Source organism: Macrosteles quadrilineatus, unplaced genomic scaffold (genome assembly GCF_028750875.1).
Source record: "Macrosteles quadrilineatus isolate MER2022 unplaced genomic scaffold, UCM_ALF_1.0 Scaffold_1__1_contigs__length_201487025, whole genome shotgun sequence".
NCBI lineage: Eukaryota > Metazoa > Arthropoda > Insecta > Hemiptera > Cicadellidae > Macrosteles > Macrosteles quadrilineatus.
The window spans coordinates 186234897-186252129 of record NW_026542594.1 but is presented as its reverse complement, the minus strand read 5'-3'; positions in this window follow the sequence as shown (position 1 = coordinate 186252129).

Genomic DNA, 17233 nt, shown 5'->3' with positions numbered 1-17233 from the left:
GGCGACGTTGCCACACACCAACTGTCATGTAAACTCTTCATAAACAACGATTATATAATATAATAATATGATTCATGTAAATCTCATATTATGATTGATGCATGTGTAAAACAAGGAAATAATATTGCAATATAGAAACAGCTAATTTTAGTTATTTCAACTAAGCCACACAGATCACTTCACTTCATACCATACAATCATCCTGCTTTCTTGTCCAGCACACACATAATGGTATCTTTTTCAATAAGATAATTATCTATTTTGGGATTCAGGACTAACACTAATCATCATATATACTTATCCTAATGCAAACAATAGCCATTTTTTCCCTAAATTAAGTGACTTCTAGACTTCTACATTATTAGGTTACAACATATACTTTAAAGAATTAGGAAGATTGTCAACACGAAATACTGGTTCTGGAATAATAATCAGAATGAATTTGAATTTTGCATTGATTAAAGTACAGGTCAAATGTTACTAAAACAAAACATAAGTGATCAGATCACAGATGTTATTCCCCCTCAAAAACCCTGCCACTCATATGATGGATAGGAAAATGTAATTGAAGTGTCGTCACCCTGACGTACCTTCGTTGACACCAGCGACCACAGAATTAAAATAAAAATTTAATTCTGTGGTCGCTGGTTGACACGGTGCTATCCTTATACACTGATACTAAGTCACTACGTCACCCTGACGTCTTACACTACGGGAATCGGGAAGTTAATAAGCACTACGGTTTAAAACTGTAAAACTGGTGTGGAGGTGTCAGTTAACATGGACTCATGGGTTGGGGAAGTGGCGTGACCCGATCGTCCAATAGCATTCGTTTATTCAAATATTATTATTATTATTATTATTATTATTATTATTTTTTACCAACGGCAATACACCAATTTACAAAGAGGGTGTTTGACAGCTTCAACAGTGAATGTTTGTGCTTATGACTAGATTAACAATAATAAAAACTAAAATGATAACAATAATAGACAATGAAATGTGGTAACAATAATAAATTAAGAAATGAACAACAATATAAATAATTAAATGAACAACAATACTAATGATTTGAGATAACATGCAATATATATATTAACTGGTAGTGGGAAATACAAACGGTTACTGTTCAACGTACACATTTAGATATTGCCAACATAGCCTTGTAAATTATTAAATAGTAAAACCCGTTATATTACTTATATAAATATATTACAGTTACTTTATAATAAGACGACATTAATTCAATCAATGTCATTCCAAGAGAGTATAAACAGACTGCTTCGAGTCTTCGTGAAACTAGTTGTGCTGGCGAAGGCAAAGAAGAGAAGAAACGCAGCCTGATGAAAAGCAGTCGTCTATACACTGCAGGGTAATACCTGCGAATACCTGCAATAAGTAATAATTGACCACCATCAATGTGCAGTGAATCAGCTGGTTAAGTACTGATGGTTATAACATAACCCACACCACATTTCTTTCTGTAACAGTAAAATAAATATTAATCATTTTACATGACTTTGAATACTCCATACTTATCATATCCTATATTTGAGCAATGTTTGCTTGTATACTTACTTACTTGATACTTTAATCCTGCATCTTTGACAGATCTCGTCTGAAAGATTGCGTCATAATTTATAATATAATGAAACTATATACAATATTTACAAAACCATAAAATTTGGCTACTATAAAAAAAACTATGCTTGATTGCACAAATATATTAAAAACTGCTTCGAAGATTTCCTTCAAAAGTTATAAACCATTAATTTCTGGCGTAAACACGTGTATAATGCAATTAAAACTGCTGACAATAATCTAATTACGTAAAAAAATGATATTAAAAGTCAGTACTTTTTAACATTGGCCTAATGGGTTGATAAGTAACCATGTTGGTTGAACAAAATAATAAAGAAAAAGTAAACAAAATACTTGTAAGTTGTAACATGTGTTCATAATAAGCCAACCACCCACAGTATACTTGCAAATTACAAAATACAGTACAAAAGGAAAAAAAAACATCAGTTGCTACTATTGAGCAAAGATTACACTGAAAGTAACTCGATATAAGTAAAAATAGTTACAAGTTCCGATCAAATACTGATTATTTAACTCGGATCTCTCCTACCAAAAATGAATCCCCAAAGTAATTAGCTTAATCTAAACAAAATGTCAAAAAAATAAAATCGTAAGTGCATCTCACTAACCCCTTTTTGCATACAAAACTTTATGAACCAATTAAACCATCAACTGCTAAGTTAATAAACAATGAAATGTTGTAACGATAGTATGAATCAACATAATTGAATTCAACGTATAACATACCTATATTGAAATTTCTTTTTAAAAAGAGAAACACCATAATTATGTGGTAAATAATAAGCTTAGTAGTAAATTTATATCGAGATGTTATCTAACGAAAATACAATTGGGCAGGCTTAAATACTATGGCCAGTATAATTTATTCATATATGAGCCACATTATGAAGTCGATTACCTAATGTAGTTATTTTTGTGTATATTTATTGTGTTTGATTTTTTTGTTATTCATCATGACCCTTGGTTGGAATATATAATTGATAAAATGGAAGAATTACCTTATCCAACCACATTTGCTAGTATGACAACTTGTTTCGTTCCTTAGAACATCGTCAGGTCATTGTAAATAACGCACATTCCGTAAACAATACACTCCAAAAGTTTTTCCACGCCAAGCCTGTTTCCACTAACAACTATGAAAAATCAGGCATTTATAGAATTAACTGTGACGACTGTCCAAAGTACTACATCGGCCAAACTGGAAGATCTTTCAAACAAAGATTTAAAGAACATATTCCTAAAAGATCACAACATCAGCTATCCAGTTATGCCAAACATTTAATACCAGAATCACACAACTACACATCTATTGATAAGAACATGGAAATAGTTTAAGTATTACCAAAAAGTTTTAAGCTTGTTGTTAAACAAGAATTCACCATCTACAAAGCTAAAAAACTCGACTCATTCAACATTTTAAATGATCAGACTTCCTTCCAGTCAAATATTATATTTGATGCATATATTGACAAGCTACAACTCAAAGAAGTATCAGATAAGAAGAACAAAACAAGCTGAAATACAGGTGGCACTGGAGAGATGAATAAGTAATTCTTCCATTTTATCAATTGATTTTTTTATTAAAAATTGCTAACATATAACTTTAAACGTATATGAACCCGCTTTGCATAAATGGTCTTGTACGTCGGACTACTTAAAGAAAATAATATAACTAATTTAACAGAATATCAATTTAATACTTCTAATCATTTTGTATTATCAAGTGTCATAAATAAATAATTCAAAATATTATTACTCAGGTCCCAAAATATTAGTAACAATAAACAAATCATGATAGTCTATAATAATGCCATTTTTTAATAAATATTTAATATACAGTGGATTAGAACCTTGACATCAAGTCTCTTTTCATGAAGATTTTCAAATAAGACTTGTTATCAAGGTAAACGGATTAAGATTTTCATATTATCAAGGATGATATAAAATTGTAGGTAATTGAAAATGACACTTGTTATCGAGGGTCTTATTGAGGTCCCACTGTACCTGAGGAGCTGATGTAAAAATATGATAAATAAGTTGGACTATATATTTAATTAAAACCCCCCATCACCATTCTAAATACATAGTTTACAAAGTATGAAGTATTAACGTATCATATGAGAGATGTACCTAATACTTGAAAATAAATAGCATAACTTACTAAAAATAATTAATAAAAATCAACAATGATAAAATCAACCTTAAATCATTTTTTGAATCCAGATTTCGATATAACATCAGGGCAAAATCCCACAATGTTTCAACGTTTAAAATTAGAATGAATCATAAATTATTTAAACGTCCAGAGTGACGGAAGACCACCCCTTATCGATTGATTAAATGGCAATGTTTGGGGCCCAATTTGTCAGATTGACTGATAGGGTGATAGGGTTGTGTACAGTCTGGTCCAGAGGCGATTAAAATCGCATCGAGTTCGGGACTGTACCGGTCCATCTGTCCCCGGAACTTCCGCAAATCATTGTTGTCGCCTTCGCCAACCCCTTCCTTGACACCTGTTCGTATGTTCGCCAGTTGTGGCGATTTGATTTATTGAACAGGATTAATCTGTGAATTAAAGTAATATTATTGCTTGAAAAGTGCATTACAATACAGCTGATTTCGATAATCCTACTAATATTATAAATGAGAAAGTTTGGATGTATGGATGTATGTCCTTTTGGGCTCCGCCCCAGTGGCTCTGCAGTTCCCCATGTTAACCTTACGAGTATTCATATTTAAAGGGAATCAAAGAATTTAGCCAGCTGTTTCAACTAAAAGAGTTGCTTCTATGATATGCAAAAGCATTAAAAATTTATAATATTTACCAACTGGGTGCAGCACTATTATTTTTTTCATTATTTATGAAAACAGCTAATTTGAACTAAGGAGCAACAAAAAACTGTGATACACAATGAGAACTGTCAAAGTAGGAATTGTTTACAGTTATGTTTATGTTTTTAATTTCATGAATAATTTATGATATTTTGTGAATTTTTAATAATCTATCTTTCTCTATTGTGTAGGTGAAGTAGTATAACATAATGGCTATGGTAGATGTGTAATACTATCGCATACCGTAAATTTGAGGAAGCAAATTTTCTCAAACCGTGTTTTCTCACATCGCAAACGCAAAGATCGGGTATAACTGCAATAAGCATTTTATACTTATACGCCAACCCCGTACGAAGGACTCTGCTAGTATATAGATAATTCGGTAAGTTCATCATCCTGAAGCTTATTGTCGCATCACACTATAAAGAACCTAAATACAAATGTGTTCTGATATGGTTGATTTTTATCATTTGCACATGGAAACACAGGTTTAGTTAAGATATAGTCAATATTTTTAGCACTCGTAATAATGACTTGACAAACATAGAATCAGAAGAGAACATGTTCCAATATTTTTTTTATCAATTTTAATCTTAGTATTGTAATACCGGAATGAACCTTGTAAAATACTTCTCTGACTTAGAAATTTGTTGAAAAAACCCCATTTTAAGTTTAATGATATGCCATACGCCATATAACAATTGAAATTTTTGTAAGCCCCGTTTCCAAGTATTAGCCAGTTTTATAATAAAAATATCTAAGTTTAATTGAGCAGCCAGGGTGAGTTTCTGTAAAATTACGTTTTCTTTATTCCTCACCATCTTTAGTTATAGTCTACTAAATTTAAAATTTCAACCTAATCTCTTTTGTCAAACGTAGATTTTTCCCAATTATGCTTTACATTGAAGTTATGGGTGTCATTGACAATAGAAAGCGGAATAATCTTAGGACGCATTCTTCAATATCCAAGTCACTGAGTTCACACTGGCCGACTCTGAGTTTGCTGGTACATCTAGTGTTAGGGATGAAGGGGTAAGCTGTATCCCTAGGGTATGTCTATCTACCCTTACCAGCTACAACCTCCCTCCCTACGTCATCTCCGCGCCAATGCACAGATAGTGTCGTCATCAATGCCTACACACGAACAGGGATCAGAATCCATAGAAAATCTACAATAAACCACATTTTTCTTTACGGTGTTGTTTTGTATTTTTTGAGCTAAGTAATTAAAAAAACGAAACTTTTACTGATTGTTTACATGTGTAAGCAAAAATACCCACGCCGTAGCAAACCTGCATAAGCGAATATCCATTTGTATTAATGGATTTTCACTTAAATATATCCTTGAAAATGTCATATTTATTTTTTCTATGGCCATCAAGATCTTCTTCAGTCCCACAACGCACGTAATAATGATTTTAAAAAATGTTTGTTTGAACAGTTGTTTTATTTGTTCACTTAAATAGTTTCCGCTGTAGTATATTTCACTACGAATATACCTCAAACAAACTTAAATGTAAAATAATACGCTTAGTCTGCAGGTTTGCTGCGGCGGGGGGATTTTATAATTCAGCTCATTTTCAGGTAATCTCAAATCTTTCTCAAATAGTTTGGTGCAGAATAAGCTGTTCTAGCTGCGCTGCAATCCCATGGTTACTTAAAGCCTGGCCCTCTATATAAAAAAATCTCAAATCTATTTCTCCATTATTAAATATAATTTTATAAGTTTTCAATAACTACAGCTCTGGAGAAATATTAGGTCCAAACGAGCAAAGTCAAGCGATATTTCGAATAACGTTTTAATCTTCATTGGTCAAATCAGTTAGAACAAATCCTCAGATTAAACAGTCGAGATTGTGATACGGTAACTCTTACAAGCATACGATCATTAGAGTGACGTTACCTTATTGTGTTTTTGTAATATTTATTCAATTCTTTTGTTGTTAACTAACACATAATTGCAGATTTTGCATTAATTGCTCATAAAGTTATATAAATGCAGCTTACCTACATATTTTGCAGTAATTTGTTTAATTAATTATGCAATTCAATTAAAACACTATCTGTGGAGTCATTTGATCTAAATTTGATGTAGTACCGTATTGTAATATTAAGTGTATTTTACAATGGATTTTTTTTTAATTTTATAGTTTCATTGATAATAGACAGACATTTTCGAGCTTTGTATCTGTGACCCAAAAACATAATGCAACAATTTTAAACCCAAAAGAAACATTATAGTGATTTTTAAGTATGCTAAAAACATTAGGTTAACAGGTTTAAAAGGGTAAAAGTGAAAAATCTTATATCCTTAAAAAACTTTTTCAAAACTTATGACAGCTAACCTGACCATACTACTATTACACGCGGTTGGTACCAAATGAAAGATATTTTCCTGTAGATGTGCAGAATCCCTTTATAAATTAAAACAGGCTCAAAAATAAGCACAACAAATGAATTAAAAATTTGAATAAAACTAATATGGGCCTTATTGGTTGCCATGTTGGAGACGAAATAACAACAAAATATAAACAGAAAATCAAAACGAATTTAAGAAATTCCAATCACGTGTTTTATTTACAGCGTCGAGTTTTAATCTAAATTTACAAATTAGAAAAGTGTACAGCTGGTATCTTTGACTTTGGATTAAAAGATCTACTCGAGCCCCCCCCCCCAAACGCATTTATTTGAAAACAACAGTTTTCATCGTAGTGCTGCGAATTTTTCTTTTGAATATTGACATATTCAACTTGTTGTATTTACTTCTCAGGAAAGGGGAAATGGGAAAAATAAATTATACAATCGGAATAATATTCAAGTCTGGAGATGGGGATTACCTTGGGGCGAATCGTAATTAAAATGACCCAACCCCCACCAACCCCCCAAACCCCCCTTACCTTCAGTCGTGGTTGGGAATTAGAAATTCACCCCTCGATCCACATCACTTTTGGGACATTCCGAGAATCTGTAATGGCCCTTGAAATAAAATCGATGGCTTAAACACAATCGTAACTACCCACGATTCGGATCATTTGAGTTAAAAATTTCCGTCAATGTTTTTATTTTTAGTTGAAGACTTAAATAGTTTTAGTTATTGTCGAATTGTACAATGCTATTTAATGTGTCAGAAGCCGTATTCTATTTCATTAGAATAGGAAAAGTGCACCACTTACTCTACTAATTACTCATATAAAATTTATTAAAATCGAAAAGATACAAATATCCTTATATATAATACGTGAAGGCGATTTCTACGAAACACTACTCCTCCGTTAATAATGGACGGATTTTTACAAACGATGTGTCTAAATTTAATTTATTTTTGTGTAGACGCCCCTTTTCACTAATTCCTGTAATAAAAGTCCTCTGGCTTTGCGCCACAGAGACCATCAATCAAGTACAGTATTTCTTATGAAGAAAAGATTTTTTTACCCAAACAGACGAATAATTTATATTAATTAGAGCTGTTCATAGTATACACATGATACACACAAGAGCGTACGTTTTCAGAGTGAGTTCGTTTTCAGTTTTGATATCTGTAGTGGAGTGATTGATTACACTATCTTTGAGTTGACTCTTTTAAGTCATCGGAAATTATGACTGTTATTCGTTTAGAAATAACGCCTGTAATACGCAATTGCTCTAATTCGAGCATCTGGTGCGCTAGTGTTATAGAACCCGGGTTGGCTTTAGTTAGATATAGTATTAGGGTTTCAATATTGATACAATTGCGTGGCATAGTCAATACCCTTTTTAAAAGTTTTAATTATATTCTGTGAACCCCTTAGAAGTAAACATAAACTACATTTGCATACTATATATTTAACATCTATCTATATATATAATACGCTAAGCCGATTTTTGTGAACAGAACTCCTCCCTCATTTTTGGACCGATTTTGATGATTAAGTTGTCAAAAGAATTGCCCTGATCTGTAGTTTTGCAAAGTGTTTTTCGTTTTTTGATATCTTTATTAGTTTGGGCAGGATCTTCCATCAAAGTTAGGTTTTCTCCCATAAGATTAACATGGGGGAATCAAAATATTTAATTGGAAACTTTGCCTCCTCTAATTTGAGAGAACGGCTGGGCGTAGAAACTTGGTAGAGGTGTCCAAAGAAAGGGCTTTGGTCTGTAGATGAGTTATCAAAAGAAAAACGAAGTAAATTAGCCTAGGGCTCTGCCCCAGAAGCCTTTAAAGATCCCTCCACAGATTTGTTTACATTTTGGTCAGGTGGATAATACTTTATAATAAAACAGCTGGTAATTTTAAAATTGTATTTTAAACAACACACATTTATTGGGAGTTACTGAATTGTCCAAAAGAAGTATTTGCAATGTTATTTTCTTATTTTAAAATTGATGTATCATGTCATGTTTTGCAATATAAAGTTATTTTACGAAATCAGTGGAAAATCCTTTTATCACAATTACTCTTACAATTATTTCTTATTGATCATCTTAAATCTATTTTACGAGTTGGTGTCTGCCTTTTTAACACCTTATTTTCCTTATATTTTTTCACAGTGGCCTATATTACGGACCATGGCCCACTGGGTTGGTAACATTATTGAAAATAACACGACATTTTGGCTGTAAAAATGGCCCAATGAGTAAATACTATCTAAGCAGCTATTGTCATGACTGAAAGATCATCCTTTTAAACTAGATCACATCATCATTTATAAGATACGTTGATTAACAATGCATGTAAACATCAATATTTACGTAACAGCCAATTTACATTATTTTTAGCATATGAATGAGGAGGCCCCTAACAGTTTAATAATAAAAGCCAACTTCACTTAAAGTATATTCAACTACACCTAACATTCCGTAGAGAGATTATATTGACAACTTGATGTAACTGATAAGGCTGAGACAACTTACTGACATCCCCCATGTCAAGGAATGCCAGCTTTAACAGTAACCCCACAACCAATTTCTTAAAACTGTGCTAGAGGGTTATTCATTGGCACAGAATGACGATATGAACTTACGCGACGTGACGAAGGAAAAATCAAACTTACACTGTAACGGATGTACCTCCCTTTGAAGTTAGAACGTGTCTTCCCAACAAACAGATTTTTTTTTTCAAATAAAATCATAGATTAATTTGCATAACACTGATGAAATCACGGGAGTGTTTAACTACAAAAGATCCACCAAAACGATTTCAATACTGTACTAGGTATTTAAAGGTTTTTCCAAAGGAAGAGATACCAGATAGCATACTCACAACTCCGATGACGTACAGTATGGGAAATATTTTATTCGTGGAATGATCAAAAATATTTACTAACTAACGCAATTAATGGCATTATTGTTTTTACACTCATTAATATTCAAACAATGCTAAATGCTCAAAATATGTACAATTTCACTCAATTTATCGCAGTTAGATTAATTATCGTAAGCCTAGAAAGTAACCGTCGATTTCGACGGGTTTCACCTAGTACTATATAATACTGTACACTAAACACTGACAATTAATGCAAGATAGGGACTGGTATAGTTGTAAGATCGTGTAGCATCTTTAATAAACCCTTCTAATGATTTTTAGTTCTGTGACATTTTCACGGATATTAGAAACGGAACAGAGACCTTAACAAATTACGTCACTAGCCCGAACCTCATACTGACAACTTTAACCTTTTTTTAGTTTGGACCTTATAGTTCCATTTAAATAACAATTCAAACATGTTTTCTTTCGGGCCAGTAACGTCATTTGTTTATGTTTTGCATCCATACTGTTTCTGTTCTATTATTCGTGGATGATTTTATGATCCGGTGGCTTTGGAGGTAATCTTAAAGTGAAGTTCGACTTATTAAACAGAACAAAATTAGATAAGAAGACCTATATTTAGAAATTTGTGATCTTTCTCTTTCTCTTCCATTACTAGTACAGCTAAAAACTTGTTAAAAACTTGCCGTCCACTCAATATTAATAACTTATTACATTAAATTATTACAATATACAACTTTACAGTTTGAATAATCAATGGTTTAAGTATATTACATGTGGAGTTCTTCTTCACACATTACACACACAGGACTTTATTACTCGTATTTAGTGTCGGCGTGGTGGTAACGCACCCCCATGGGTACCAACCCTACAGAGAAACAACAGGATTCTTTTCCAATTATAAAAGATCTGTCCGGGCGTCAGTCGATGTGGTAACCCTTTCTATTGTTGCGAGGGTCGCTTTAAAAAGAATAACACGCACCAGTCCGAACCTCCCTTGTTTTCTGTTTGCTTTTTATCAGTTGAAATCCCTCCAAGAGCGTGAGACCATATTGGCAGATCTACAAGTGGCGTGCGCTATGCGTGGTTTCAGATCTTACTTTGAATAAACTCGTGAGAATTCAATTTCGTCTGTTTGTCTTTTACAGTGTATGTGTTTGGATTAATTATAATCCTTAGTTTCGTTGTTTTATGATCGTATTTTTGAGGTGTGATGTTGTGATGTTCTTGTTTTTACAAAATTATTTTTTACAAATTTACAAATCGAAATATTTTACACAGAATTGTAATAGTTTAGGTTTTTTATTATGTATTTTTAAGTTCTGGCAAGGTTTTTTACAATATTGAACAAGTATATTACCTGTCATTTCTGTTACTCCATAAACTTGGATAACTGTAACACATTATGAACGGCAACCATGTGTCCTCTTTGAGTAAAATAAAACTAGCTCCAGCTAGGGTCTAACTTCATTAAACTGTATTGAATCTTAGGCTCCTGATCGCATTTAAATATTATAAATCGTACGCGATCCTATATGTAATAAATTGCAACCGGGTTTACTCACATAGGAGTCATCATCCTTTGCAGTATTACCCTTAGTGTTAGTTTTTATGTTCGTGTACGTGTGCGTGTTTTAGGCGTCGTCATGTAATCCAACTACTAGGAGGTCACAAATTGTGGATATTTAGAGGCATTCACTGTGGACGCGGTACTTCCTGGTGTGGATTAACGTCCGCACAAGTGAGTACTTCGACTATCCGCAGTACTATCCTGATAATTAGACCAATTCGTATATACCTAGGCAAAAATGTGGTTCGGATTCCATTATAAACTGTAGGTCCCTTAGTTGCCATTAGCTGCATGGGCTATTAATTAACAGCTGTGTCTAAGGAATGTCGGACTTAGTCACTAACAAGACTACAAGATCGCGCCACTCATCCTACACTCATCTCCATTCATACTTGGCTTAAAATACCTACTTTGAATGGTCGCAATTTCATTGAAAAGTATTAAAAAGTAAAGTATTCTTTAACCAAAGTTAACGTATAGTTTATTTTCCCAAAATATGTTTCCCTCTAAAACTATGGCAACTATCGTACTGTTTGTTGTGGAACGCCCAGGGTGGCGAGGCCCCTAACTCTCTCAATGAGCCGTGAAGGTGTGAGCCCCGCCATATGATCATCATTACACCCCCCCCCTCCCCCCCCCCGGGGGTCTCTGAGTGATTGCCTTGTTTTAGGCAAATGAGCGAGAGCTAAGCCGCGCATGATTCTATTGGGGCCACATCCTTCCTCGTGCATTGCTGGAGGGAAACTCTCTCGATGCATTTCAAATTACACTGTTAGGGAAATTTCAATTTATTTTGATGAACAATTCAATTAGGCTACTTAAATTTTGATTTTGTTGCCAAGTCATACTCTATATAACCTAAAATTGTAGAAAGGTAACATTTTTTATATATTTATTTTTGTCATATCTTAGTCTGATATTGAGAAATTTTAATCTTAAATGCTTATTAATTATTCGGTCCTTCCAACTTTTATGATATCATATCATACTGTTATGATGTTATAATTGTGTCATTTTTTTGTGAAACCTTGAGAGAATCAATTATTTTTCGTCCCATCATTAGTAGAAGGGACTTTCCTAGGTACCTAATGTAAAAAAAAATAGTTTTGTTATTTTTTGTGGATTGTTTTTCTTTTAATTCATTACTTCGTTAAACTCAGGTGAGGTTATCCGTAAAACCCAAAGTACCCATGAACCTTTGAGAAAAATACAAGTCACACCCTCTATAAACCATATACTTAAAATTTCGTCATGACGAGAAACCTTGCGCAAAACTATCCATTATATCATAAATTGCCCTTTAAGGTCATAATTCCTTTCTAAGGGAACTTTCCATATACCTAATGTTAAAAATACACCATCTGTACTTATTTGTTTGTTATTCTTTCAATTTTATTACCTTACTAGCTGTACCCGCGGGCTTTGCCCCGTTTGACTTCATAAGTGAGCTCGTTCGCATGGCTCAATCACGTCCTGGTTGAAGTTCGTTCGCTACGCTCACTCACCTTTAGGTTGGAGCTCGTTCGCTGCGCTCACTTGCCTTCAGGTTAGCTCGTTCGCTACGCTAACTCACCTCCAGGTTAAAGTTAGTTCGCTACGCTCACTCACCTTTTGGTTGCAAATTAAGCTGTTGTCATAAGTAAAAAAAAAATAGTGCTGCACCCTGTTGGTAATCCTTGTAACTTAATGCTATTGCACATCATAGAACAGAACCAACTTGTTTAATTGAAACAGCTGTTAAGATTCATTAATTCCATTTAAATATGAGTACTCATAAGGTTAACCTGGGAAACTCCAGAGCCACTGGGGCGGAGCCCGAGAGTCCGATCAGAATAAAAACCACTTAGTTTTCCTATTTAATGCCTAAAGAATCAGTGTACCAAATTTCAGCCTCTTAGGTAAATGGGAAGTGGGAGAATTAGTGATGAGTGAGTGAGTGAGTCAGTCAGTCAGTGAGGGCTTTGCCTTTTATATATATAGATAGATTAAAAGTGTAATTATTTGTTTGTAATACTGTATTCTGTTTTGTCTATTTCCGCTTAACTTGACCAATCAATAGTTTTATCAATACTTATAAAGTCAAACGTGGCGAAGCTCGTGGGTAACAACTGTTGTTTAAAACTTAACTGTCCGTAAATACAGTAGTAGAGTTTAAAAAAAAAAAAAAACATTACTGAAATACAGAAATGGAAACAGCTGATTCAGTATAACCTTTGACTATTAATACAACGTATTATAAAATATAAATGTTGGATTAACTATAAATAAAATATTGGTGGAAACCTCTACAGAACAGAGGAAGGATTGATTTTATAATTTTTATTAACTCACGATTAGATTGCTCTGACTTTAACACGGTCAAAATAATAGTCAATTAATATTCAAAAAGATCAAACTCAGCACACGTAACAATATGCTGCTACTCCCGGAAGAGCCGCGACCGCACCGTGGGACTGCTGCATGTTGATCCAAGTGCGGGGTGAGTACAATATGCTTCTGCATAATTCGATTATATTTTACCGCCGCTAACATTACATGTGCTGCAATATTGACCTAGGCCGCGTGCCACCCTCCCTTCACACTCGCACGGCATTATGGGATTACGACACAATGGGGGTCGCGGATAAACATAGAGCTGTAGCCGGTGCTTCAGCAATCAAAACACCATCTATGATCTTGCTAGATACCAATCGTTGGTTTGCTCTTTGTAGCCGGTGCTTCAGCAATCAAAAAACCATCTTTGATCTCGCTAGATACCAATCTTGTCTCTTTGTAGCCGGTGCTTCAGTAATCAAAACACCATCTATGATCTTGCTAGATACCAATCTTGTCTCTCTTTGTAGCCGGTGCTTCAGCAATCAAAACACCATCTATGATCTAGCTAGATACCAATCTTGTCTCTCTTTGTAGCCGGTGCTTCAGCAATCAAAACACCATCTATGATCTCGCTAGATACCAATCTTGTCTCTTTGTAGCCGGTGCTTCAGCAATCAAAACACCATCTATGATCTTTCTAGATACAAATCTTGTCTCTTTGTAGCCGGTGCTTCAGCAATCAAAACACCATATATGATCTTGCTAGATACCAATCTTGTCTCTTTGTGGCTGGTGCTTCAGCAATCAAAACACCATCTATGATCTTGCTAGATACCAATCTTGTCTCTCTTTGTAGCTAGTGTTTAGGAGCTAAAATACCAACCACGGTCTTGCTAGATACTCATCTCTTGTTTGCATAAAGCTTTGTAGCTGGTGCTTCAGCAATCAAAACACCATCTATGATCTTGCTAGATACCAATCTTGTCTCTCTTTGTAGCTAGTGTTTAGGAGCTAAAATACCAACCACGATCTTGCTAGATACTCATCTCTTGTTTGCATAAAGGTTTGTAGCCGGTGCTTCAGCAATCAAAACACCATCTATGATCTCGCTAGATACCAATCTTGTCTCTTTGTAGCCGGTGCTTCAGCAATCAAAACACCATCTATGATCTTGCTAGATACCAATCTTGTCTCTTTGTAGCCGGTGCTTCAGCAATCAAAAAACCATCTTTGATCTCGCTAGATACCAATCTTGTCTCTTTGTAGCCGGTGCTTCAGTAATCAAAACACCATCTATGATCTTGCTAGATACCAATCTTGTCTCTCTTTGTAGCCGGTGCTTCAGCAATCAAAACACCATCTATGATCTAGCTAGATACCAATCTTGTCTCTCTTTGTAGCCGGTGCTTCAGCAATCAAAACACCATCTATGATCTCGCTAGATACCAATCTTGTCTCTTTGTAGCCGGTGCTTCAGCAATCAAAACACCATCTATGATCTTTCTAGATACAAATCTTGTCTCTTTGTAGCCGGTGCTTCAGCAATCAAAACACCATATATGATCTTGCTAGATACCAATCTTGTCTCTTTGTAGCTGGTGCTTCAGCAATCAAAACACCATCTATGATCTTGCTAGATACCAATCTTGTCTCTCTTTGTAGCTAGTGTTTAGGAGCTAAAATACCAACCACGGTCTTGCTAGATACTCATCTCTTGTTTGCATAAAGCTTTGTAGCTGGTGCTTCAGCAATCAAAACACCATCTATGATCTTGCTAGATACCAATCTTGTCTCTCTTTGTAGCTAGTGTTTAGGAGCTAAAATACCAACCACGGTCTTGCTAGATACTCATCTCTTGTTTGCATAAAGGTTTGTAGCCGGTGCTTCAGCAATCAAAACACCATCTATGATCTCGCTAGATACCAATCTTGTCTCTTTGTAGCCGGTGCTTCAGCAATCAAAACACCATCTATGATCTTGCTAGATACCAATCTTGTCTCTTTGTAGCCGGTGCTTCAGCAATCAAAACACCATCTATGATCTTTCTAGATACAAATCTTGTCTCTTTGTAGCCGGTGCTTCAGCAATCAAAACACCATATATGATCTTGCTAGATACCAATCTTGTATCTTTGTAGCTGGTGCTTCAGCAACCAAAACACCATCTATGATCTTGCTAGATACCAATCTTGTCTCTCTTTGTAGCTAGTGTTTAGGAGCTAAAATACCAACCACGGTCTTGCTAGATACTCATCTCTTGTTTGCATAAAGCTTTGTAGCTGGTGCTTCAGCAATCAAAACACCATATATGATCTTGCTAGATACCAATCTTGTCTCTTTGTAGCTGGTGCTTCAGCAATCAAAACACCATCTATGATCTTGCTAGATACCAATCTTGTCTCTCTTTGTAGCTAGTGTTTAGGAGCTAAAATACCAACCACGATCTTGCTAGCATCTCTTGTCATCTCTTGTTTGCATACAGCTTCGTAGGTGGTGCTTCAGCAATCAAAACACCATCTATGATCTTGCTAGATACCAATCTTGTCTCTCTTTGTAGCTAGTGTTTAGGAGCTAAAATACCAACCACGATCTTGCTAGCATCTCTTGTCATCTCTTGTTTGCACAAAGCTTTGTAGCCGGTGCTTCAGCAATCAAAACACCATCTATGATCTTGCTAGATACCAATCTTGTCTCTCTGTGTAGCTAGTGTTTAGGAGCTAAAATACCAACCACGATCTTGCTAGATACTCATCTCTTGTTTGCATAAAGCTTTGTAGCTGGTGTTTCAGCAATCAAAACGACATCTATGATCTTGCTAGATACCAATCTTGTCTCTCTTTGTAGCTAGTGTTTATGAGCTAAAATACCAACCACGATCTTGCTAGATACTCATCTCTTGTTTGCATAAAGCTTTGTAGCTGGTGTTTCAGCAATCAAAATGTCATCTATGTTTTTGCAAGATGTCCTTCTATTCTCTGTATGAGAATTTTGTGGATGTACTTTACCATTTAAAACACCATCTTGCCTTGTTTGATTTAATCTTTCGTAGCTGACTCATACAATACAGCAATTATCTTATATTCGTACCTCTTGTAGGCACGAGGCATTTTGTAGCTAGTATTTAGCATTAAAACCATTTTTTAGCATATCTATATTTTGTTAATACCAAATGCTTGTCATGTTCAACCTTGTATTTAATGGTTGAAAATGAATTTAAAATCAATGAGATAAAAATAGCCAATGTTTTCTTAAGGTTAAGTTTTCTTATATTTCACTAAACATCGCGGCTATCTTTCAACTCGAGGAGGAATCGTACAGTTTTACCTCCTTCAAAATTGGTGCTGTATTTCAAATAACCTGAAAGAAATGTGGATGTTGGTCTGATTATGACTTTCCGTGGGGTTTTAACACTTTACGTGATTCATCTAATGTATGGAACTTACTGATAATAATTCGATCAACCAATAATAGTGTCCTGAAGAAGATTCACTGGATTTTACAAGAAGTTTATTTGGGAGTTTTGTTGAATGTAGCTCCAGCATTTTCTTTAAAATATACTTTGTGTTTAAACCTTGTTACTTACATCCTCGTCGATATAGCTGTATACTCTTTCATACTCTCTACGGAAACCGGACACAACCGAAAAAAATAAAAATAACTTCAGCTGATCCG